Raw genomic sequence first — 25,736 nt, forward strand, 5'->3', positions numbered from 1 at the left:
TTAAAACAATTCAGGTAAAATTTTTATAAATTTGTTTGCACATGGTGCTTAAAAAGCTGGTAATACTTTAGTCAATCTTGTGACAAAAATCTCCCCTAAATAGTAGATATTATAATGTACTGAGTCTAATGCATTTTAATGTATCAGTTTAATCAATTTTGGTGTTCATGTTGCCAATTGTTTTTCTTTAAACAAGAGTATATGGCAGTTGATCAGAAGGAATATGCTTTCTGCATGACTTTGAAACTACGCTGTTCCTGCTGCAGTTGTGTTGCCACGACGGATGACTTTCACAACAGGAAATCAGGCCAATTTAAAGTCCAGGCACCAAGCAATTTGAGAACCACCAGCTTTATGCAGTAATATAATTATTCCCTCCGAGGCTCTTAATTGTATTCATCACACCATGATTTCTGCACAGATTAAGCAGGCATTTACTGCTATATATAACTTGCTTTGCAGTTAACATTCTGGAAACAGATTTTAAGGAGATAGAATTTTAGACTTATTCTCCCCCTGAAATCGCAAGTTCCAAATGTTCCGTATACTTTAAGGTCACATTGTCTATCTTCTAGACTCTAAGCAAAGGAGATACCAAATGCTATGTAAAAGAGAACAAATATCTGGAACTGGAGTGTTATATTCATTTTTTTCATCATCCTGAAAATGTGCAGGAATCCAAATTCTGTATATTTCTTGCATGCGTACTGTTTCTCAGGAAGGAATTCTTAGCTAAATCTAAGTTATATGTAAAATCACTGAATTAAAAACTTTTTAAACTTGTGCTCAATGTCAAGTCTTAATTACCCATAACATAGATTGCACAAATTTATGGCAAAAGTAAAATAATGAAAGATGACCCAGTCAATATACGTAGGTAGTCTTTCTATTTTAAAATGAAATAGTATCTTTTACTTGATATACTTAGAAATGAATTCATATTTTCATTTTCAAAACAGCTAAGTGTTTCTAAAATACTTTAAAACAGAAAAATCAATCTTCATTTTTCATTATTTCCACTTAAAATTAGCTATAGAATGAGTTTGAATTCCTAAAATATTTGCTACTTATGGCTTTTATTATACTACCTCCCCTTTCTTGTTTTATTTTTATCCATATAACTTATTTTGTAATATTTCATGTAATTTATTTATGTTCTCTATTTTTACCAGGTTTTATGTTCCATGAGGGCAGAAGTATTATCTTTCTATCTAATCTAGCATCAGCATGATCATCTATGTCTAGCTGTCTATCAATTGATTGATAAATCAATTGATCCATCATCTATCTTATCTATCTTTACTGCTGCATCACTAGTGTTCCAAATAGTGTCTACAGCATAGTGGGAATTCAGTAAATGTTTGTTGAATGAAATAGTAACTAATCTTTTTCTGCATTAGTCCTATCTCATTAACTAGATTGTAAACATCTTGAATGCAGGAGAAATAGGGATGAGGTATAGTGATTGGCATTCTTTCAGTCAGACATTCAACAAACGTTTGTTGAGCAGCAACTGTGGGCCAGCCAGCAAAATGGTCTTTGCATTCACCAACTGCAGTAGTTAAGAGAGTGGGTTTTCAAATAGCTTTACTCTGTTTTAATTGAATGACATAAAATCACTTAACATCTTTATTACTCAGTTTGTAAAAGGGGGCCAATGGCAACTGTAAAATTGTTAGCATATAAAACAATACAGAAAGTATATGCTCTAAACATAAGTTCTACATGGCAGCTGCTACTTCAAAAAGATTATCTTCCAATAGTTCTTAACTTAGTACCTTTAATATAGTAAGTGGATAACAGATTTTTTTTTTAATTCAGTTTTATTGCAATATATTCACATACCATACAATCATCCATGGTGTACAATCAACTGGATAACAGATATTTTTGAAAAGTCTTTTGATTTCTTTCCAGTTCCCATCATCCAATCAATATCCTTACATCATGGGGATCTGGGAAGGGATGCCCTCATTTTAATTACAGCTCTGGCAGCAGCTGTGAAAAATGGTTTCTGTCAGAGAAAGGGCCTGAACTACAGAGAACTTGAAGTACTTGAAGGTACTTGAAAGGTAAGCAGGAACCAAATATGATAGGTTTAGGTTTCTTCTAAGGACAATCAGGTACAAACCTGTGAAAGATGTTCAGGACACAGGCAAGCAGAAAAGATCTCTGGTTATTTTCTGGGAGATGAAAGCATTAGTTTAAAGGAAACTTGGTGACCAGAAAACCAATTTTAAACATCATTAAAGAGAGGTTAAATAGTGATGAACTATATAAGAGTAGTCTCAACAGCATTAAAAAAAGGAAGAAGAAGAAGATGGACTGGAAGACTCAAGAACTGGATGATTGAGTAGTAGAGTTTGTTCATGGGAATTGCATGAGGAAGAATAAATAATCAAAGATAAATTGCAGATATCTCAGTTAAAAGATACGTCATTTACTAGGCTAGGAAATATAGAATAAGGAATAGGTATCCTGGTGACACATTTCAAACATGTATTTTAGGCAGAAAAATTCAGCAATATGTTAATCCCCCCTTCTTATTTTATCACCTAAACTTACAAGATTTCTTCTGCTTGAAGATTTAGTCTGCTCAGTGATCCACAGATTCAAAAATTAAGTTTCAAATTACTAAATATTTCTTCTATTGCTATCCTCATAAAAATCTGTTCCTAAAATCAAGTAATTGATAATTATTTTATGAAAACTAATTATGCTGGGGTGGAAGGATCAGGAAGTCCAGAATTTTAAAAGTAACATCAAAATAACAACTGAAGAAACTAGATCTACCATCTCAAACATGCCATTTTTACATTACTTTTTGAAAAAATAGAGATTAGAATAATTGATTTCCCCACATATGCACTTAATTGCAATAGGTGCTACCATATTATTGAAATGCTTATTAGATCGGCATTTTGCAAAACCTTTCATTTGCAGATCGTGGGCTTTTAAATTCTACATCCCCATCTGTCAACTTCAAGCCCATCCAGTCTATGTCCTCTTTAAGTGGTGTTAACACAACTTCATTACATAGTGATATATACTATTCAAAAGTTAATTATGTATTTGACCTTGTTAATGACATGGCAATGTTACAATTCTGATTTGCTTTTAAATACTATAGATAAGAAAAATTATGTAAAAGGATGTAGAAAGGAATCATTAATGCAATTAGATCCAAACCCATTTAAATACATAAGCATAAAATGTTGTTAACATGTGATTAGTTTATTCAATCTATTTTTAAGAGAAAGCAATAACATTCATAATATATTAAGTTTTCTTCTGTTTAATGTACTATCATTGTTATGTACTAATTAAGGAAAAAAAACTAATACAATAATATGACGTTGTTTCAAGGCACATTAAAATAATTTTAGGTATTTTATTAAGCAAAGATTCAGTCTTATGTTTTCCCTTTTGTGGAAAAATGATAGTAAGCACAATAATCGGAAATCATTTATTATCATAGTTGTATCTTTTAATATTAAAACACGTCAATAATGTTTGCACACTTCTAGATTTATGCTATCCACATTTCTTGTCATGTAATAATTGACATAATGATAAAGTAGCCAAGAATCAGAGAGAGAAAGAGAAGAAACTAGAAACTGCAAGGTAGCTATTATACCAGTAAAAAGAAAACTATTATTTTACTAGTCTACCAGATTTAGTAGACATGATAGTTTATGTGCCATTTCCTCTCAATAAGAACACATTTTCAGAAAATCAGATCTGCATAGATATGGTAAAATCCGGGGCCAATCCAGCTCCAACTTTCTTAAGTGACCTGCAAGAAAAAAAAGAAAAAATAAGAGAGAGAGAGTGAGGGAAGGAGGGAGAAAATCATTTGTCTGCAACAGGAGAAACAGAATTAACAAGATATAAAACAACATTCTATTGAAATACCAAGAGAGAAGAAATTACTGGCAGAACTCATCTGAATTAGAGGAGCATTTATTGTTATGAATATTCATGACACTTTTGTTCTATATGCAAGGCAACCTTAGCAAGAGCTCTGTGAGGCTTTGTGGCATTGTAACTAACAGCGCAAGGTGGGTCCCGAGAAGAATACTTTAAATGAAAACTAAAATTGCCACTGAGGAAAGAGTAAGTTTGGGGAAGAAAGAAGGATTTTTTGGGGGCAGATGACACATATAATTATTTAGTGTCCTCTAATAATGTGATGTGACAATTTACCGTGCCTTGCTTATTCCGCATTGATGTAGAAGCTCACACTGGGAATGGCGAACAGGAGGCCCAGTGAGTGAGTAATATCAGTTATATCAGTTATATTACCCTTAAGCTCAGTTCCAGAAGTTAAGCTATAGACGTATTTGTAGCAAATATCAAAACAATTAATTCAACAATGCCTTCTTCTTGAAGGTGACTTACTCTGAAGAGTGCTAGAACGTATTGCAGTAGATAGGTAATGAAAGTTTGAATAAAAGAAACCAGAAAGAATGATTCTGAAGAGTAGTTATATAAACAAGCATCTTTTGCATCTAAATTTTCTTTTTATTATGAAATTCATATTGGGAAATTCATTTTCTATTTTTTTCTTTATTATGCAGAAAATTATGGTGGTTTCTTTTATTCATATATGCTTTTTGTTTTTTTGGTGATCTAAAGAGATGTTTTTGTGCTTTAAAAGGAATAGCTACTTTAAATCTAAGTTATGAGAGTTTTGTAAATTGCTAAATAAACTTTGGTTGTTCATGATAAGGAATACAACTTAACTTTGTGATTTCTGAGACTATCCTGTAAATGTGCATAAATCATCATCTTTTCTCAAGTGTTCATTATACACATTTAGAAATAATGTTATAGAATAGAGGCATGAATCATAAAGTTAAAGATTATTCATTTAAGAAGGAGAAATTTGTCTTATTAGGCATGAGCACTCTATTAGGAGCTGAAAATAGAATAAAAAAGTAAAATGCTGAATCTACCTTTGGAAATCTTGACTCAGCTTAATAGCTAAACACAACACATGTTTCTGTCTTCACTAAGTTGAATGAAACTCATGTTTGGTGAAAGCTTTTATTCATGGCAGGGAGAGACATTCTGTGAATATACAAGGTAAAAAGGTTAAACCTTTTAAAAGAAAACAGTAACTCCATAAAGATGATGCATTACAAACACGCTTTGATGTGAGAAACAGAAATCACATGAGAGGCATAACGGTGCAGAAGTAAGATTTGTGAGAACCAAAATACTATTAACCAGAAAAAAAAAAAAAGAGAAAGAAATATGTGTGTGGGGGTTGAAACTATATGTTCCCCCAGAAAAGCATGTTCTTAAATTTTATGCATGTCTTTGGGTGTGAACCCTTTATAAGTAGGACCTTTTGACCAGGATACTTCAGTTAAGGTGTGACCCACCTCATTCAGCACTCTTACTGGAGTCCTTTATAAATGGAATGAATACAGAGAGAGAGAGAAAGCCACAGAAGCAAGAAGCTGAAAGCAAGGAAATCTGGAAGAGAAGGGAGAGACCAACAGACACTGCCATTGCTTTGGCATGTGGCAGAGGAACCAAGGATCGCCGGCAGCATCTTTGGGAAGAAAACATCATCTTGACTATGCCGTGATTTGCACATTTATCCCAGCCTTAAAACTGTAAAGTAATAAATACCCATTGTCAAAAGCCAACCCATTTTATGGTATTTGCTTTCAGTAGCCTAGCAAGCTAAAACAATATGATATAGCATTATATATGCTTCTTAATATAGAAATTAAAATTAAAGAGAAAGCCAAAGAATAGATTCGAGAGTGCAAACACCAGAAAAAGGGAAACCTACACAAGATACTGATGACAGGTTGAAAAGAGATCCATACCATGCACATGCATGGGTCCATTGCAATGTAAACTTGCAGCAAGTCTAAACAAGGAATTCAGAAGTGATAAACTTCCCAGATATGGTCTGGGGAGGTATTTCCAGGTGTTTCCATTTGTACTTTTATATTTGCCATCTCAAACTACACAGAATAATGGAAAGAGCACTAAACTTGGAGTCAGAAAATCAGGGTCCTAGGGCTAAATCTTGGTCTTAATCCTGTATTGGATGCATGATCCTAATCAGATTATTTAACCCCTCCAGGGTTTTTTCTTGAGCAATCTATTGGGATTAAAATAACTGCCTTGTTTAACCTCACCAGCTTTCCCTGAAATTTCTTTGTGAGCTGGGAAGCATGATGCTTCCAGAGTTGTGTATATGAGTGGTCTGTAAACCCTAAAGCATTTTGTAGCTTTGTAGTACCATGATGATAAGATGGTTCAGGAAGTGTTGACTTACATCCACCTAAATGTGCCCTGTCTATATAAAGTAATTTATTGACTAATTGCAGTTTTTATTATTTGTACGTGAAAGTAAGGAATATCAGCTATACATTTTCTTCCTTTCTTTTTTGAACAGCTTTCCACACATGATAGAAATATATGTGTGTGGGGGGGGGAGGGGGATTACTTCTTCATGCTCTTCAGTGTTTTCATAAACTTCTGAAATGAGTTATTTTAAAATGGATTTACAAAATAATACAGAATTTAAAGTAAAGAGATAGAAATTTGTTATTTTTCATCATAGCAATGTATTGAGTTATTCTTCATCGTATGCTTACTAATGCAAATTTGGTTTAGGTTGTGACACACAAAATATCTAATTTTATTTACTGCTCCTGAGGAAAAACAAATGCTTAAAAGGTTAAGCTGATTCATGTGATAAAAATCACCATAAATTAAATCCCGGTTTTCTGTTAATCCTGAAAGAGAAAAAGCACATATAGCCAGCAATTCCAGAAAAAAGTCAAAATTTTCAAAAAGCATTAAATTAAAAGGACCTTGACATAAACTTAAGGATTTCCCATCATTGACAATATAAAGAGGGGAAGCCTCCTGTATGTTTTTGTTATCATTTTGTTTTTATTTAAATTTTAAAGTAATTATACATTAAAAGGAAACACTGTTCTCAAGAGATTTGGGAATTCTTTTTTTCAAAGAGTAAAATAATTGGATTCAGATAATATAATTGCAGTTTTTAAAGTAAAAACTCACAAACACAGTCTAAAGCAAATGAAAAACCAGGGAAAAAATTGACATAATGACAAAGGATGCTAATATTACAATAGGATGAGTACGAGGATGTGAGTTGACAATTCAAAGAAAAATAAAAATACTATGTATATGAAAATATTTCATCACTGATATTCACAAAGGCAATGCGAATTAAAAAGATATCATACATCACCTTTCAAATTGGTAAAGATTATTTAAAATAATATTGGTGAACTTTTAAATAAAAGGGCATTACCTAGGAAAACAAATTGATACAAAATTTCTGAGATAATTAAGAAATGTGTATCAAGAATACTAAGGAAATTCAAACCATTTTACTCTAGCAATATTAAGGAAATTATTTAGAAATATGGGTAAATGAACAGCTATTATAATAGGGAAATTTGGTTATAACACATGTATGCATTACTATTGTGTTTTCAAAGAATATTTAAGGATAAGGAAAAAGGTTTTCAATATTGTATGTTTAGTAGAAGCAAAATACAAACTGTTCATAAAATTAAAAAAGTCTCTAATACATGTCATGAAAAATTGGAAATATGTACACCAAAATAATAATCAAGATTCTGTTTGAATTACAATATTGTGTGGAATGTTCAACTTAAATTTTTTATATATATTCTTCTGTAGTTTTCAGGGTTCCTGTATTTTGCAAATCTGATATATTTTTATTGAGTGCCCACTGCATGCTTAGCAACATAATGGAAATTTCAGTTAAGATGGTAAAAGGGATCAAATAAGGTTTTTCTCCTCAAAAACTTACATACTAGTAGAAGAAACCAATAATAAAGAAATAGGCAAAGGAGTTAATTTTTATAGTGTGTAATAGATGCTATATGGGAAATAGTTTTCTATAACCAAATATGATGGTGACTATTTAAGGTGGTATCAAGCACCCTGTTTTCTGTAATAATAAAGCCATAAAAATTATTTTAAAAGGACATAAATGGTCCATGTGCTTCCAAGAGAACTTGAAATCATTTCTTCAAAGCTGTCCATTTAAAGCTATTCATTTTTATTTTGTGTTCACAAAATAAACATATTTCACTCTTTATTTTCTTCTTCCCTACCACATTATAATTTTTTTTTTTTTTTCAGAATTTCCAGTTCAGGAAACCAGTAAAAAAAAAATATACTGTGTATTATGTGCTTTACTTCTGATATTGACAAAATCACTAGAAGCCACATTTTATTATTTCATTCAGTGCATTGATCAAATCTCATAGATGTAAAGTTATTCGGCCAACATCTCAAACTTCTTGAATGATTAGTGTGAATCTGAATTTGGATTTAAATCCAAAACATTTGTTTCACTACAACATTTTGGAATTGTATTATTAATTTTATCTTTGAGTTATATGCACTTTTTTTCTTCCCTGTTGTTCTGGTTTGCTAATGCTGCCATTATGCAAAATACCAGAAATGGATTGGATTTTATAAAGGGGGGTTATTTGGTTACAAAGTTACAGTCTGAAGGCCATGAAAATTTCCAATTGAAGGCATCAACACAAGTATACCTTCATCGAAGGAAGGCCAATGTTGTCTGGAAAACCTCTGGGAAGGCACATGGCTGGCATCTGCTGATCCCAGGTTGTGTTCCAGCTCCACTCTCAGCTCCTGTGCATTCTTCAAAGTGTCTCTCTTGGCTGTAGCTCCAAAATGTCATTCCTAGCTGCTCTTTAAAATGTCACTCTTAGCTGCTCTTTCTCCTTCTGTGATTTAATTAACAACCATCCTGAATGGGTGGGGTAACACCTCCATGGAAGTTATCCAATCAAACCTTCACTCACAGTTGATTGAGTCACATCTCTAAGGAAACACTCAATCAAAGGATTTCAACCTAATCAACACTAATATGTCCACCTCCACAAGATTGCATCAAAGAACATGGCATTTTGGGGGACATAGTACATCGAAACTGGTACACCTGTGAAATATTTGGTAAGCATGTGTACCATTATTAAATATCATACAAACAATTTTCTTTAGATATGACTAAAAATCTCATTTGTATTTCAAAGGTGTGTATATGTGTTGCTATTATATTTTCTGCATTACTTGATTTGGATTTAACTAATTGTGACATTGCTTAATTTTTAAAAGAATTATTGATGTAGAGTATGAGGAATAACTTCCTCTATGCAGAATTTTTATTGTTATGAGAGAACTAAGAAATTACAAAATGTACATAAATGTGATATTGCAAAAAGTAGCACTGTTGAAATAAATATCTTGTTTTTTAGCTTTTTAGTTGTTTTGTTTTGTTGTCTGTTTATTTGTTTAGTTGTAATTACCTGCATTAAGGCTTTACAAGATGCTGAACGTGAACTATTTTTAAAAATTCTTTTTCACTATTTTGATGCTATGCATCCATTTAAATAAGCAAAAGGAATGTACCCATTTAAGTAAGCCTTCTTTCATGAAACACAATTTAATTCTGAACAATAATCTGAACCCAGAACAGCACACCTGTAAGGATTAGTATGCCATTCCCCTACTTGCCTCATTAGATTCAGAATTCAAAGAAGATCAATGACTCGGGGCCGAATTGACAAAATATGTGTTTTCCCTTTTGCTGATATGCTAAGACAGAAAATAAGAAGCTTTTTTCATTCCTCTAAAGCATTTCAACTTTCATTTCTGTAAGTGTTATCACATTCAACTACTTCAACACACTCTCCGTTTCACTAGCAATCTGTTAGCGATCTGCTCCTTTCATCTCTCCACAGATTTGTCCTAATGAAATCAATATGGCTGAACTGTTGTTTTCATCCACCTTTATTCCATCTCCATATGATAATAATGATCTCATTTTATTTTCAAAAACACTGGCACACAACCATAGTTTTGAGTCATTATTTCTGTGTTTCTTAAAGGAAAAATAATTGATTCTTTAAATAGCCTGCTTATGTTTTTATTGAAGCTGAACACAAGACAGTCGCACTGAAATTATTCTGCAAGGTGATGGGGTGGAGTAGTTAGAAGATGCCTCTGGATCCAGGATGAACTGGGTTCAAATCTTGTCTGCTACTTAGAGCTGTGCGATCTTAAAACATGTTGCTTAATTTCAGTAAACTTCTGCAAATTCATGCATTTGCTATGAGCATTCAACAAGAAAATGCATATAGAATCATTAGCTTAGTCCCCAGTACACAGATGCCAAGCTAAGTGCTTTACACGAATAGAGCTATCAAGGTCATTATAATGGATGCATGTACTTATGGCATGCTCTAATAGCCAGTAAGGACACATTTATGCATTTTTATGAGACTTTATCTGTCAATATCAACTTCCTTTTTTTTACATTTTCTGCCACCATATCTAACTATAAAAGACTAAAAGACTCTAATCTGTTGCATTGCTCTTTATTAAACTTAAAAGCAAATAATCACATTTACACAAAAGACACTTTAAATAAGAGTTAATACTATGCTGAATATGAGCTTAAGAATGTGGCTTAAGGTTGAAGGCCTCGGGATATTCATAGGGTCTTTTCACATAAATCTGATTATTTTCTTTATTTTAACAGCTATAATTTAAACAGTTAGCATAATTGACATATAAAACACTGCACAGATTAAAGTGTACAATTTGATGTTTTGACATATGTATATAAATATGAAACCATCAAAACAATCAGAATGATGAACATATCCAAAATCCCCAAATATTTCCTACTGCCCCTTTTTAAGCCTTCCCTTCTGCCAACACACTGCTCCCACTCCTTAGGAATTATCAATATGCTCTCTGTCAGAATAAATTAGTTTGCATTTTCTAGAATTTTATATAAATGGATTTGTACAGTATACACCCTTTCTTTGATCTTTTTCATTCAGAATAATTATTTTGAGATCCATTCATGTATGATGATATATCAAGAATTCATTTCTGTTATCGCTAAATAATATTTCACTGTAGGGATAGAACAAAATTTGTCTACTCATTCACTCATTGATGGATATTTGTGTTGTTTCCAGTTTTGAGCCCTTGCAAATGAAACTATGAACATTTGTGTGCCAGTCTTTACAGTTACATGAGCAGGTGCTCTCACTTCTCTTGAATAAAGAGAAATGGAGTGGGATGGCAGGGTCATTAAGGCAAACGCATGTTTAATGTTTTAAGAAATGAACAAACTCTTCTATAATGGTTATGCCATTTTTCATTCCCACCAGCAGAGTGTCAGAGCAGAGCTTTTGTACAATTGGTAAAATCTCTTTCTTAAATGTGGAAGAATTTACCAGTGAAGACTTCTGGGCATGGAGTTTTCTTTGTAGAAAGGATTTTAATGACAGATTGAATTACTTTAAGAGTTAAAGGGCTAGGGAAGTTATATATTTCTTCTTGAATGAGCCATGGTAGTTTGTGTCTTTCAAGGGTTTGGCCATTTCATCTAAGTCCAGAGAGTTGTCCATGATATTGTCTTATTTTCCTTTTAATACCTTTGTCACCTCTCTTGATCCTTATATTGATAATTTGTGGCATTTTTGTTGATGATCAATATTCTCAAATAGCCAGTTTTTATTTTGTTGATTTTCTCCAATGTTCTTTTTTTTAATTCATTTTTTTTTCTTTTTGTGTAATAGTTTGTATATTTTCTATTGTTATGTCTTTGGGTTTATTAATCCTTTCTTATGCAGTTGCTAATCAGCCGTCAATCTTATCCAGTGTATTTCTCAGTCCAGACTTGTCATTTTCCTCTCCAGAAGTGTGATTTGTGTCTGTTTAAATCTTCTATGTCTCTTAATTTTTGGAACATATTGAGTTCTAATGACTGTTTTAATGTCCTGGACTGATAATTCTACCACCTGCATCAGTTATGAGTTGATTTTGATTGATTGATTAGTCTCCTAATTATGAGCTGTATTTTTCTACTTCTTTGCATGCTTGGTAATATGTTATTGGAAGCCAGGCATTGTAAGTTTTACTATGATGAGTGCTGGGTTTTTTTGTGTGCTTGTAATTATATGTTCTTTGGTATTGTCCTGAGTCATAGTTAAAATACTGGGGAAAACTTTGATCATTTTGGCTCTTGTTTTTAAGATTTGTGAGGCTGGACAAGAGCAATGCTCAGTCTTGGGATAATTATTTCCCATGACTAAGACAACATCCTTCAGAGTACATTTCTCAGTTCTTGCTGAATCCTATTTCCTCATCAGGCTTGTGAGAAGAGGCATTACTCTGTGATGATTGTTTCCTTGGCATTAGGCAGTTTAATTACATCTATGCACTGATCAGTACTCACTTAACACTCAGTGGGGACTCTTGCAGCCAGATTTCTATGTCTCTGCAGTGCTCTCCTCTCGGATTCTCTATCCTGGAATCTCCAACCATGTTGGTGTCTCCAGACTCTGGACTTCATCTTCTGTATTCAAATAGTCCACTGGCATCACCAGGTTTCTCCTACCCATGGTGTGGTCTGGAAATTCTCTCAAGGCTTTAATCTGGGAAAATTGTAGGACTCAGTTAATCTGCCTCCCATCTTTCAGAGAGCATTGTTCTTTGTTGCCTATGCTTAGTGTCTTCAATAGATGGTTTCGTGTATTTTGTCCATTTTTTTTTTTTGATTATTTCAAGTGAGTGATTAAATCCAGTTTGTGCTATTGCATCTTCTAAATCTGGCTTTGGATCTGCCTTTTTTGTTGTTTTTCTGTTTTGCAATTGAAATCAGGGTGAGTGGGGTTTTGTTATACAGCATAGTAAGTCATTGGATTATTCTGATGTCTGTTATAAATTTTAAACAAAATTTATCTAAATAAATTTTTAAATATTCTAAAAACATTGTAGGCAATAGATTGTTTTCTGAATGGTGGGAATATACTTCAGTATTCTAATGACCACTATTTTTATAAGTTGATGAATGCATGTGAATTTAGATGTGGATATTATTAGGAATCATTAAAGTATTCATGGAGTACAAACACTGTTTGGAATTATTAAAAATAAATTTTCTCAACTCTCTCAGAAAAAAAATCTGAGCCTGAATTTTATTATATTAAACATGTAGAAAAAAGTAGAAACCAGTCAAATTTTTTAATCCTGCTGATGACCTATATAGTAAATGATAGGAAAAGGTGTACATAAATTATCAGATATTTGGTATCAGCCATTGGCAATGGAATCCTTAAGGAAACATAGTAAATTATCTGATACCAATTAAATTACTATTATTAGACTTTCCCAATCTTTGTTTGACACAAGAATAAAAACATTACAGTCTTTGGAACTTGAATTTAGAGACGATGCCTGGGAATCTGCAAACAGTTAACACAATCACAAAATGCAAAATAATGCTTGTATATACTCAGTAAGGATTTTTTTTTCATATAAATATGGATAATAGCTATAATTAAATATTTTAAAATAAAGGGAAAATATTAAGGAGTAGAAATCAAAACCATAATGGTCTCTTCCAAAAACATGAACTTTTTTAGTCATTTTGATTCATTTTTACTCTATTTTCCCTTTCTAAATAGCAAGTATTCTTTTTTTAAAAAAATGATATGATTTTAGAAGAGCACAGATGATTTTTGGCATTCTGTTTTTCAAGTTAAGATGTAGTCTACTTAAAACTGGCTTCAGTTTTCTTTTCTGTTGTATGTTTTTACTGCATTTTCATAGTATGTTCTGCCTAAACTACAAACACACAGATGGTAAAATACTGTTACCAGCCATAAGGTTGAAGTATGTTTGTGTGTGTTGGTTGGGAAATATCTATAAAATGAAGTACTTGTAGACACTAAACAAAATCTACTCTGTAGATATTTTATGATATAGCTACATATGGAGCACTTTAATGACCACAATATATGCTTCTAAAATTAGGCTTATTTACTTCAGTGAAAAATTACAAAGCCTTGGAGACCAAACCCAAGTTCCTCCAATTTTTCATCAAGTTGAAAGAAAAGTTTTGCTAACCATAACCTAATGAGAATGAAAAGGAAAAGAAAAGGAAAAACAGGACAATGTTTTGGAATTGAATGATTTGGCATAATTTGATATATGCTTAAAATATGTTCTAACACATGCATTTATCTTATGTAAATTTAGCAACTTTTACAGAGATACCTACATTTTAAAAGGAACCCATTTCCTTTAACCTGATAACAATAATAATTTTTAAAATCTATTCGCTTATACTCCTTCCCATTTCAATATTGATTAACATGCAAACATAAAGAGATCTAATGAATCTATTATTTTTGTTCCTAAAACAGAAAAATTAATTAACGTAAGCATTTTGCCTGCATGATTTCAAACATCTGGGTTGTTTCAAAGATTTTACCTAATAAATGAAAGAGAACAAACAACAAACCATGTAATGGAGATGGTTAACTTACAGAGAAGTCCATCAGTAAAATTTGTTCTCCAAGTTCAAGATATTGGCAAATGAGATAAAAAGAGGTGATTGACTCATTGACATGGAAAGAAATTAAACTGAAAAATTCATTGGAAATATCAGATTTAGTCAATACAGGTGTTAACACTGAAACATGAAAGAAAAAAATCACTCATATTTGCTGAAAATATTGCCATTATTTATTCACATTTAAACATCTCATTATTTGGTGTGGTCCTTAAATAAAATATAACAGTGACATTTTCATTTTTAATCTAATTGTTTCTCATTGTCCTAACAACATTAAACTCATCCTTAAGATAGTTAACCATATTTTCAATTTCTTTGATCACATCAAGCTTAATCCTAAAAATAGGAAGAACATTATTTGTTCCTTCTTTGTATATTTTGTGTTTGTTTATTTTATTTTTGGTTTTAAATAATAACTTTGCATTTTAGTTTGTTTCCAGTAACTAAAAATAGTCAAATGTAAATAACTAGATGCATTTTAAAACAACAACAAAAAAAGTACTAATTCCATCATTTTGATGGAATCAGTGGATAATTGCTTAATCAAGTCTGGAATTAATCATTCTATTCATCCAAATGCGTGCCTTTCCTTTTTTACTTAAGTTCTTTTTATGGATTATATTCATCTGTGGGAACTTGGAAGAGGTATACAGTAAACCTCTAATTGTTATTTTTCCACATATTTCTTTTCTCTTAAACTCAGTAATTGGCTTTGTGAGAATCAGCTTGCTATTTGAATGCTATGTTTCTATTGAATTACAATTCAGTGATAAATGTTAATTGGTAGCAAAAATGTTAATTATTAATTTATTTCATAAGTCTTTTTAAAAATGTTTCAGAAGGTATATTTAAAGCCATTTTTTTCTTTAAACTATTGCAAAGCAGAAACAAACCATTCAACCATTCAAATAAATTCCATTCAACTTCTACTATGCACCACTACATGAAAAAGAAAAAATAGTCTCGGTTCTATAGCTCTTTAGTGTTGACCAATAATCAAAAATCTTTAAAACAATGTTGTGCTATAAATAAGTAAAGGTCTTCATGAACAGAAAGGCAATGTACAAATTGTACTTGGAGGGGTTGGATACGGCTCACATCTGGGCTAAAGAATTTGTGAGGAATGCAAAGGAAGAGAGGGCCCTCTCCTTAGAGTACTGGAGGGGATGATACCTGGTAATGACTCAGTGATGATGGGGAGATGTGACAAGGTTCTCATCAAAACTACAGTAAAATCTGATTTTAAAAATATACCAATTTTGAAATAATACAGGTAATAGCCTGGGGAGAATAGAGTCTGAGAGAACAAGTTGGAGGTTGCTAACAATGATTCATGTGAACCACGTCCGTACCTATATGGACAGAGAAAAACAGAGAGAATTTAGAGAGATTTAGTAGCATTGATAGGGTTTGGGGTGAGTGTGAAAAAAATGAACTAAGAGATGACAGAGTAAGTGATGGCTAGTATTTAAATCACAGTATTTCTTTGAATTTGAATCTTGGGTCTATTACTTATTAAAGGTGAGACTTGATCTTGTTAATTAACCTCTCTGTACTTTAGTTTCCTTTAGTTAAATTGTGGATAGTAATAGTATCTTCCTAACTGGGTGGTTATGAGGATTAAATCAATTAATATTAGTAATTGAGCTTAGAATATTTATCATATATTAATTTTAAATGTGTTGTAAAATAAAATTAAAAAGCAGAATATTGTTTACAACCATTCTTAAGGCATTCCAGATAAAACCAATATTATTTTAATAATGTACATATACATATCTTAAGGCAAACTTGTGGAGCAGACAGTCTGACTTTACCGTTCCTCCAATCCCCTGTGAGGGTCCCTGCTCCAAGCACACAAACAGGTATGGTGAGTTGGAATAAGGAGATAAGTTGGGTCCTAGATAACTAGGTTCAGCATCAAAACTGGGCTACTAGAAGAGGTCGTAAAAAAGAAGATGCTGAGAAAAGGAAGATGGGAAAGAAAGATTTCCTTTACAATCAAAATTCATCGTTTTGTTTTTACTTAATTTGGCTCACCTATAACTTCTCAGAATCAGAGAAGATGACGGAACATCTCGCCATCCTCTTCCTCCATTTTTTCCTCTCTAGTTATGTCATTTCTGTAACTCAAGCAACATAATCAAAACCTGGATACAAACAATTGAAGACTCAAAACGTAGTAATCATTTTACACGTAAGTGAAATAGAGAGGTGTGGGTATGAAATATTTTCAAGGAGAGTAAGAAATTTTCCCCATTGATCCTGGATTTCTACCATTAGACATTTATTGCTTTGAGTAAACCATTGCCTCTCTCCAACTCCTCCACTCCACCCCTGCCACACACACACACACACACATACACACACACACACACACACACACAAACACAGAACTTTCCCTACAGCAGTATGCCTCCTAATGGCATTAAGTTCACTTTAGAATTAATTTGTTTATCATAACATTTTCTTCATGACAAAAGAAACCAAGACAGCATGGCAAGTCTAGATTAATGAGCATGAAAGTAAAAGGAGGCACTGGTAGCTGAAAAGAATAGGCAAGCTTTCCTTTTCATAATTCCACCCTGTGAAATCATCTCCTTTATATGACTTTAAATTGGAATATAATCTTTTCCCATCTTGATATTTTGAAACTCAGATAACTTGTAGGTACAGTGGGGTTGTTAAAAAAGGTAACAGTCTTATGCAAGAGAGAAACATATCTCCTTCTCTTTAGCTAGTGAACAGTCCTCATTTCTTCTCCCTTCTGTAACATTAGCCCGAAAGGGAAAAATGGGATCCATAAGTTTATTTATTTAGGTTGGATCATGTAAAATAGCCTCAGATTAACCATTTTCCCTCCATGAATATATAAATTTCCTCCTTTAAATAAGTCTGTGCATTATAATTTTTATCACTGCAATCATCCTCATTATTATTAGTGAATTGTGCATCCACTTCCAGGACAGCCTGCATTGATTTTTCCAGCATCTATACTGATCCATGGGGGCAGGAACCCTCCCTGACAGTGGCCATAACCTTATAAGACTGCTGGCCAATTGTGCAGGAAGTCATTCCCTCCCAATTTCTGCAGTGAGCAACTTATTCCCTAAAGTGTGAGATTTGATTACCTTTTCTCAGTATGCATTCAGACAAATGTTATTATTGGTCATAAAATTATCCAGCCCAGTGACCTATGGTGACAGTGAATTTCACAAGGTGACAGCCTGCTGAGTGAAGCATCTCCTTTTATTTCTTCTAAATATTTTATGTTACAGAGCTGGGAAAAAAAGGGAGCACCTTCAGATGTTTAAATACAGTGACGCTGAGATTGTAGATGGGTAAAATTTTGTTATATATCTTTCTTATTTAACTCAGTAAGGGGTGCCAAATTTATCAAACAAATATGCAGGATTCCAAGTTAAATTTGAATTTCAGATAAAAATATTTTTAGTATAAGAATGCCCCATGCAATATATAGATATAGATATACTAAAAAATTATATTGTTTATCTGAGTCTTAAGTTTAAATAAGAGTTCTGTATTTTACGTGGAAACCTTGTCCTTGAGAGATTTATTTTACCTTTGCTTCACCAAAAAAAAAAAAAATTATATTACTGTAAGTTGTCTTTATCTAAAATAGTGATTTGAATAAACTTTTTGAAAGTGTTACATACCAAAGAAACACTACAACTTGTTGAATATTCTTCTTTGAATGACACAGAAGTTATATAGGGTGGAATGTTTGCTAGAAAGATATAAGTCAAACTCTAAATCCATCTTCTTTTAAATGAAGAGACTGGACAAGAACAAATCAAGAATATTCCAATTTTTTTTTTTCCTTTTCAATAGAGTCTGTTAGACGCTGCAACACTAGCTCTGAATAAAAATGTCCACTTCTTTTCCCAAGAAGGGAGTTATTTTCATGCATGTAATTTTGTGTGTAGAATTTATAAAAGACTGCTGAACTGTGCCTTGTTGCATCAGCAAGTCTAGATTTAACTGTTGTCTGAATGTGATTGTCACTACAGGGAAATCTGTGAAGCACTAGAAAGGTCATGAGAGCACGTGCCCAGATGTTAGCACATTGTGTTTCTCTGTGCCTGCAACCTTGGCCAGTAGAGCTTCATCTGTGGAGAAAAACATTAATATAAACTCTCATAGGACATTGCCCAGCAAGGCAACTCACTTGTGTAAGTACTTTGCTAGCAGTGAAAAAACCAGTAAACAAACAATTCTTTCCGCAACAGAAATGGATGGAAATTTTATGCCATTTGAGAAAGGTTTTTTAAGCAGAACACTTGTAATGATGGAATTCCATGCATAGCTATGTGGGAGAAAATATATTTCAAGAACTGACCATAAACCCTTTTGAAACTCACTGTAGCAACTGCCAGACTGAAGGAATTGATTTTGCTATTGTCAGTGTAAAGTAACATGCAATAGGGTTTCCTTGGAACATGGAAGTGCAGAAACTCTCAGAATTGGCTTAAGAAATCCAGACACCTGAGTGTAAATTTTTTATATCAGGTATGTTTTCTATACTAGCTTGAGATATGGCTGCAGAAATTAGTGATTTCTCTGAACAGAGGATGCAGAGGACTTCAGAAACATAAAACGTGGTAATTCCCAGGCTGATCCAAAGTTAAACCCAAGGGGAAGCACAATACAATTGGGCCACTAATCACATCTCCTGAGACTTGGGAATCCTATTTTATTTAGAATCTATAGGACTCTATTTTAGTTTGAAAAAATATTTTAGAAATGAAACAATGCATCTTGCATATAGCGTCGGAGGTTATTGGAAAGAGATGAAAAGCAGCCTGGCACATTGTTATCAGTATCAGCTGATGTTGTGAAGAGTCCCATGTGCATATGATGCTGTAAAGAACTGTGAGCAAAATATTTTAAATGATCATAGCTCTTCTCTATAGATGTTCACAATCTAAAACCAGACAGTGGGGATATGGACAATACAAACAAAGCCTTATATAAATAGATAACTAAATACCTCAAAAGTTTTGGCACAAATGATAAAGTGAAAAAATCTGTTTTAGTATTTTTCTTCTTGTTTAAGAAACACAGGTAATAATAATGATAGCTACTCTTTATTATACACACACTATGTACTTTATATATATTATCTCTATTGTTCCTACCATTGATAATAGGGATAATGCAGATAAAGATAAATTATTGGATTGTTATTCTTGTTTTACAAATTAATATCTTGTTTGGGTCCACACAATAAATTAAGTTATGGAGTCAGGAGCAAAAGAAAGATCATAGTAACAAAAAGGAAATTAACCATACCAAAACAAAAAATATGCTCTTTCTACTATACTTTCTAACTGGTGGCTCTCACCAGGAGGCGAGTTTGCCAAACATTTGGTTATGTCTGGAGATACTTTTGGTAGGCACAACTATAGGCGTGAGAGGGGGAGAATGGGGGAAGGGGGGCAGTGCAACTTCATCTAATAGGTAAGAGCCAAGGTTGCTGTTAAACATCCTACAATGCACAGGGCAATCCCCACGACAAAACTTATCTCACCCATGTGCCAAGATCGAGTGACCTTATGCTAGGGGAAGCTTGCTGCTAAGCTGCTTTGATATCTTGTGGTAGTTGTATCCTTTAGAAAAGGCAATAGTCCAGAATTATTTAGGTAATGGACCACAGAGCCAGGAGCTTATAGGTCTCTACTATTTTGCCTATTGGATGTGTAAACCTTCCCATAGGTTTGACTACACTGTAATTAACCATTTCTTATGGTCTAGCTGCTTTCTCCAAGGAAATAATTCAGTTATAATAAATAAAAGTATCACAATGTCTACAGCCATCTTAATCAGGTCTCAAAAAAGAGACTATCCTTTTTCAAACTTAGAGGTGCCAGTATTATTCTCATCAGCTAGATTAAAAATCAAATAGCCATTCATCCTATCCCTGATCCTTACTGTCACCTGTTTTGCTTTGGGGCCTCATTATATCTACTATGTTTTTTTTTTTCAAAAGCCTCTCCTTTAATTCAGTTCATTTTACACACACACTAACTTGATCATGTCATTCCTGCTTTAATAAAACAAGCAGGAAAACAAAAAATGACATGTCTCAGGATTGGTTTCAGCTGCAAGTGACACAAACCCCAACACAAAAATGGCTAAAACAGATCAGAGCTTGATTTCACAAAGTCCTCAGGGACTGTTTTGTCATCTACCACAGTAGGGCCTTTGTCTCCTGGTCCAAAATGAAAGGACCAGAATCAGGTTTCAGGCCCATGTTACAGCAAAGAAGAGGAGGAGGGTCGAAGAAGGACACAACACCTTCCTTTGAGGACACTTTGTGGAATTTGCACTCGCAACTTCTGCATGCCTCTCATTGGTAGCAACTTTGTCATGTGATGGGATCCTGCTGCAAGGGAGGCTGGGAAATGTAGGCATTTTTCTGAGTATGCAAATTCCAGGGACTCAGTTGCTGGAGGAAAAAGAGGAGATTGGATAAGGAAAGACAGCCGCCAGACTCTACCACACAAACAAACAAGCAATTCCCCAATGTCAAGAGAGTGTTTCAAATTATGCAACACCACAATTAAAGTCTCCAAAATAATTATTTTATTGTCTTAGCTTTTCCACCTGCATTCCTAAAGTTAGTATCTATCTTTGTCAAAGCTTCTTTAAACATGCTGTCATAATTGTAGTTTCTCCTATTTAGCCTTCTCTTCTCATTACTTCTTGTTTGCCCACAACATTACTATCATATTTTGAAGCAGAACTTGGAATTTTTATCAGCTTCCCACAAATCTTCTTAATACTCCAAGATGAAATAAATCTCTTTGAACTCCATGGTCCTGTAGTTTTTGGTAATGTTTCTTCTGCCGTTGGTAGGGCAATTTTAACTCTCTTGTCCTCTCTACTCAACTGTAAACATTAAGTCAAGTTTAGTCCTGTTCAAGGTTTTCATGCCCTAGTGATACTTTATGAAAGCATTACTTACATTAAATGATGAACTGAACGTAAAAGCTTTCTACTCAAAATCCTTTGCTAGGTTTTGGCTCCTACCAAGAGATATTAAACACTTTGGAACAAAAGGGTCCTAACTTTACTAGGTATTCCCTCAATTAATCAACTTAATATCTCTTTTTTTTCACTTTTTCAATTTGATAACACACCAGAAAATCCTTCTCTGTGTCATCTTTTTTCCTCTTGCTTCCTCAACAGCTTTGTAAAAGTCACATACTTAATAAAACTCTTCATGCCTAATCAGAAAAAGGAATCATTTTCTTCCAATTTTAACATCTAAACTCAGTTTCTGATTTCACAGCATGGTCAGCTGGAGAAGAGTGACAGTGATAGTCATAATGGTCAGGAACATACGGGTTCGAACTGAGGGCTAACTCATGTGACATCACAAATTGGGAGTTGAAATCAATAGTGATGCTCATTGCCTGAGTTAATCATTTCATTAAAATTTGCAAAATGGTGACTTGTTAAATTAAACATTCCTTGTCTAAAGGAGACCTTTCCTTAATAAACCGGAGTTAATAAGCTACCATGAAATGCGAGTTCATTCAGAAAAGGCAGTTTAGATGTTTAATTCTCTCCTTTTGTTTGCTGTGTCTTAGCATAAGGACTAAGTTCCTTAGTTATTTCCAGTGGTGCTCCATGACTTGTTTTAGCATTTTTGCTTTCTTTCTTTTTTTTTTCCTTAAGTATAGTTATGAACTCTTGTGTTTAAATCAATTGTATTCATCATTGTTTTTGATGTTTAAATTGGTCCATCTTTGGCTAGAGGAAGTCCCTTTCTCTTGGCTTTTGTGTTATTTGCATAACCCATTAGCCTTTGAAAGTTTCCATGCTTTCTGGAACAAAGATGTTTACAAGCCTTCTATATTTCCTGCTGCAGAGGTGGAATCAGCCTTTCCTCAAGGAGTTCTGGTTCCTAGTTATTTAGGGACTTTAATCTGTGTGCTAATTATGTTTATTAATATTATATGGTCATTGCTTTTAATTCTTTTTAGTAGGCAGAATTAATGATTATACATATTTTTGAAAAGAAGCAAATAGATTCATACTGATATTTATAATTCAAACTTAATATAACAGTATATTATACATAAGAGAAAATAAAGTTGCAAAAAATTATCTTAAAATTCATTGTCACCTTATTTTTAGTAGTAATATTGGTGTTGGTATTTTAAGACTATTTCCATCTACAGGCTATGCTCCATCATTTAAAACTGAACTCAAATGTCATTTCCTTTTACTAAAGCATCCCATGATCCTTGAAGCTCATCATTTAGCTTGGTGGATGAAACAGAAGCTATGAAGACAGCCTTCTTGGGTCAACTTCTGGCTATGCCATTTATTTGATTTACAATCTCAAACTCAAATCCATGAATTCCATTTTCTTTAGTAGGTAAAATGAGAATAATAATAGTATCTACCTTACAGGTCTGAAGTAAGGATTCAATAAAATAATATATGTTAAAATATTTGGAAATGTGCCTGGCAAATAATAAGCATTTGATGAATAGTTTTATATATATATATATCATGGACTATTCTAAATTGAATTATATCCTAACTAGAATTATTTATGTGTGTAAAATCATTTTCAGTACACTTTAAGCTCCTTGAGTGCTGAGTGTACATTTAAGTCACCATTATATTCTTGCTTACATCCAAAAAATAAATTCTCTGGTGCTTTTGTGGAATACTTTGCACACAGTGCACATTCAGTGGTATTTGATGATTGGGATTAGGGGTGTGTGTATTTTTATGTGAGAGGAAAGCAAGAGAGAGAAGAGAGAGGAAGGCTGGGAGAAGAAGGGGACAGGGAAAGATTACCTTTGCTCTTTTTCCTTTTTTGTTCTTGCTGACACTCCAAGAGAAAGCATTCCTTTTCACTAGGGGCTGATACAATATTTGTACGAGGATCAGTCCTTGTAAAATGCAGATTCTCAAGACTGTATTCTTTAGTGTTTCCTCAAATTTTCATGTAGTTTACCCACTGTGCAAACAAGGGCAAATGCTCAGATGGCACTGGTTTTGGGAACAACATTCACTAGGGAAAACTCACAGAGACGGGATTCCTACAGCCCAGCACACTCTTGGGGAGGTCGCGTTAATCTGGCAGGTCCATATATCCCATGATGGAGGTACCTCAGCAATTGACTTCCGTGTTTTTAAACTGCACAATTAAGGAAGAATCAGCCCTTTCTCTGGTGTAATTAAGGGCCAGGACACAATTGATGTGATATGGAAGAACTTTGTCTTCAGCCCTGCCCTGCCAGTTCAGCACTTGCAGTAGGAAACATCAACCCCTCTTCCTGTGTGCTTAGGGAACTAGAGGTTGCAATTGTGTAACATAGCATGGGGGCAACAGGGTTTGCCACATAGGCCATCTGGCTGAGGAATTGCTAGACTCTCCATTGGTATGAAAGTGTGTGTGTTTATGGGGCAGGTGGTGGTGGTAATTGGCTTGGCCAGAATTGAATGCCTTGAGCACTGGGCCACAGCCAGTTCCATGGAACTCTCAAACAACTAAAGTCAAAACTTTTACTGGGAGCCAACCTGTAGAGGATCTGTCAGACATGATTCCCCTTACTTGCCACCTGCAATGTTTGCCTATGCTGAGAATGGTACATGACGAGGCATCTTCCTAATCTAAGAAGAAGAGAAATTGTGTGGCATGTAATATTTCATAATTTTTGGAAAGAAAAATCTATAATAATGGCATTCTTTTGATTTTCTTCCTAAGCCTGCCTGCTCTCCCCGTCTCAATTTTCTCTGCATGTTCTTCTAGCTATATATGTTGGCATTTTAAATATCATTTATAGTCTAGTAAAATCCCACAGGTATATTTCCAGACTGGACATCTCTTCTGAATTAAATACCTATGAGTTGATTTATTCATTCCTTTATTCCCTTTATCCTTTTTTTTTTTTTTTTACTACTTACTGAAATCCACTTCTATGCCAGGCTGTATCCTAGGGATATAGCAAGTTACACAGTTAAATGTAACCAGAGTACTTTGGGTTTCTTTTCGTCTTTTTTCATATCTTTATCTCTTTTTCAATGTTAATTTTTTAATGCAATTTTAATTTTTATCTTGTTGTTCTGCATTCCTGGTAATATCCTAGTCTTACATTCACATGGCTGTTAGTTCCTAAACACTTGGTTTATGACCGCCGCCAAACACTTCCCTCTTTGTCTGCCATCCTTCACCTCCAACCTATTTATGTTTTTCAGGGGAGAAAGTTTAGGATATTTTAGTCCACCATTTTAAAAGGACCAGAAGTCATGTAATAATTTTATTTGGGAGTATTTTGGTTTAATGTTTGTCTCCCTAAAATTATTTTGTTCCATGATGGCTGGACCTGTTTGTCTTTTGTCCACAGCTATTTATACAGCACCTTGTACAGTACTAGACAGATAGTAAGCCCTTGGTAAAAATCCACTGAAAAATGGGAAAAATATGTGGGGAAGGTATGAGTGGGATAAAAGGGTGAAAAGTACTCAAACAGACTTACTTCCCTTGCATATGACCAAATTGCATTCCAAAGAAGAGAAATGAGTCATAAAAATGCTAGCTACAAAGTATCCAAAAATGATTTTTAAAAATTATTTCATATTTACTCACTTAATATTTCCCTTCCCCAAGGATTGTATTATACTGCTCATATAATAAACATAACTTTGCTATCAGATTCATATGCTTTCATTTAAGCCCTTTTTAAACTCTATGGATCACTTAAATTAGTTATATTATCTCTTTGAGTTTCAATTTCATTACATCTAAAATGAGTTTATTAATAACTACTTCCTAGACTTGTGGTAGTAGTAAATGAGATCAAACACGTGAAATTGCATATCATCTTACTTGGCAGATGCTCAAAGAAGTCAGTTCCCTTCTCTTCTTATTTCCAAGTAGTTTATGATTTTGTTGGAGTCATCCTTATACATAATCTGAAATATATTCACTCAGTCCTCTTTCAGTTTGTAATATGTGCAAAACTGTGAGGCTGCTATTTTTGTTACCAGGGGTAGTGTAGCAGTTTTTTAATGTCACAAAAATGCTGTGTAACAAACTATGTCAAAACTCAGCAGTTCAAAACAATAGGCATTTATTTGGCTCACAAGATTGCAGATCAGTCCTTTAAACTGGGCTATTCTTGTCTTATCAGAGCTGGCTTCCCTGCCTGGGGGTACACTGGCTGCTGGTTCAGAGCCCAGGCATCTAGAAAGAGGCCAACTGTAGGCTAGAGATACTTGCTTTGCTTTCACATGTCCTCAA

At 33.6% G+C, this 25,736-nt stretch overlaps 1 long non-coding RNA gene across 1 annotated transcript in view; it reads right to left on the bottom strand.

Moving 5' to 3' along the window:
• Positions 1-3,413: 3,413 nt before the first annotated feature.
• The window catches only part of LOC119507456, a 70,095-nt gene continuing 47,772 nt past the window's right edge, over positions 3,414-25,736 (bottom strand). The window contains exons 3-4 of the long non-coding RNA XR_005211240.1: positions 4,959-5,073; positions 3,414-3,796 (exon numbers count right to left, since the gene is read on the bottom strand). This is a non-coding gene — a long non-coding RNA (uncharacterized LOC119507456). The remainder of the gene's footprint in view (positions 3,797-4,958; positions 5,074-25,736) is intronic.

The sequence above is a fragment of the Choloepus didactylus genome, chromosome 12 (genome assembly GCF_015220235.1).
Source record: "Choloepus didactylus isolate mChoDid1 chromosome 12, mChoDid1.pri, whole genome shotgun sequence".
Taxonomy (NCBI): Eukaryota; Metazoa; Chordata; class Mammalia; order Pilosa; family Megalonychidae; genus Choloepus; species Choloepus didactylus.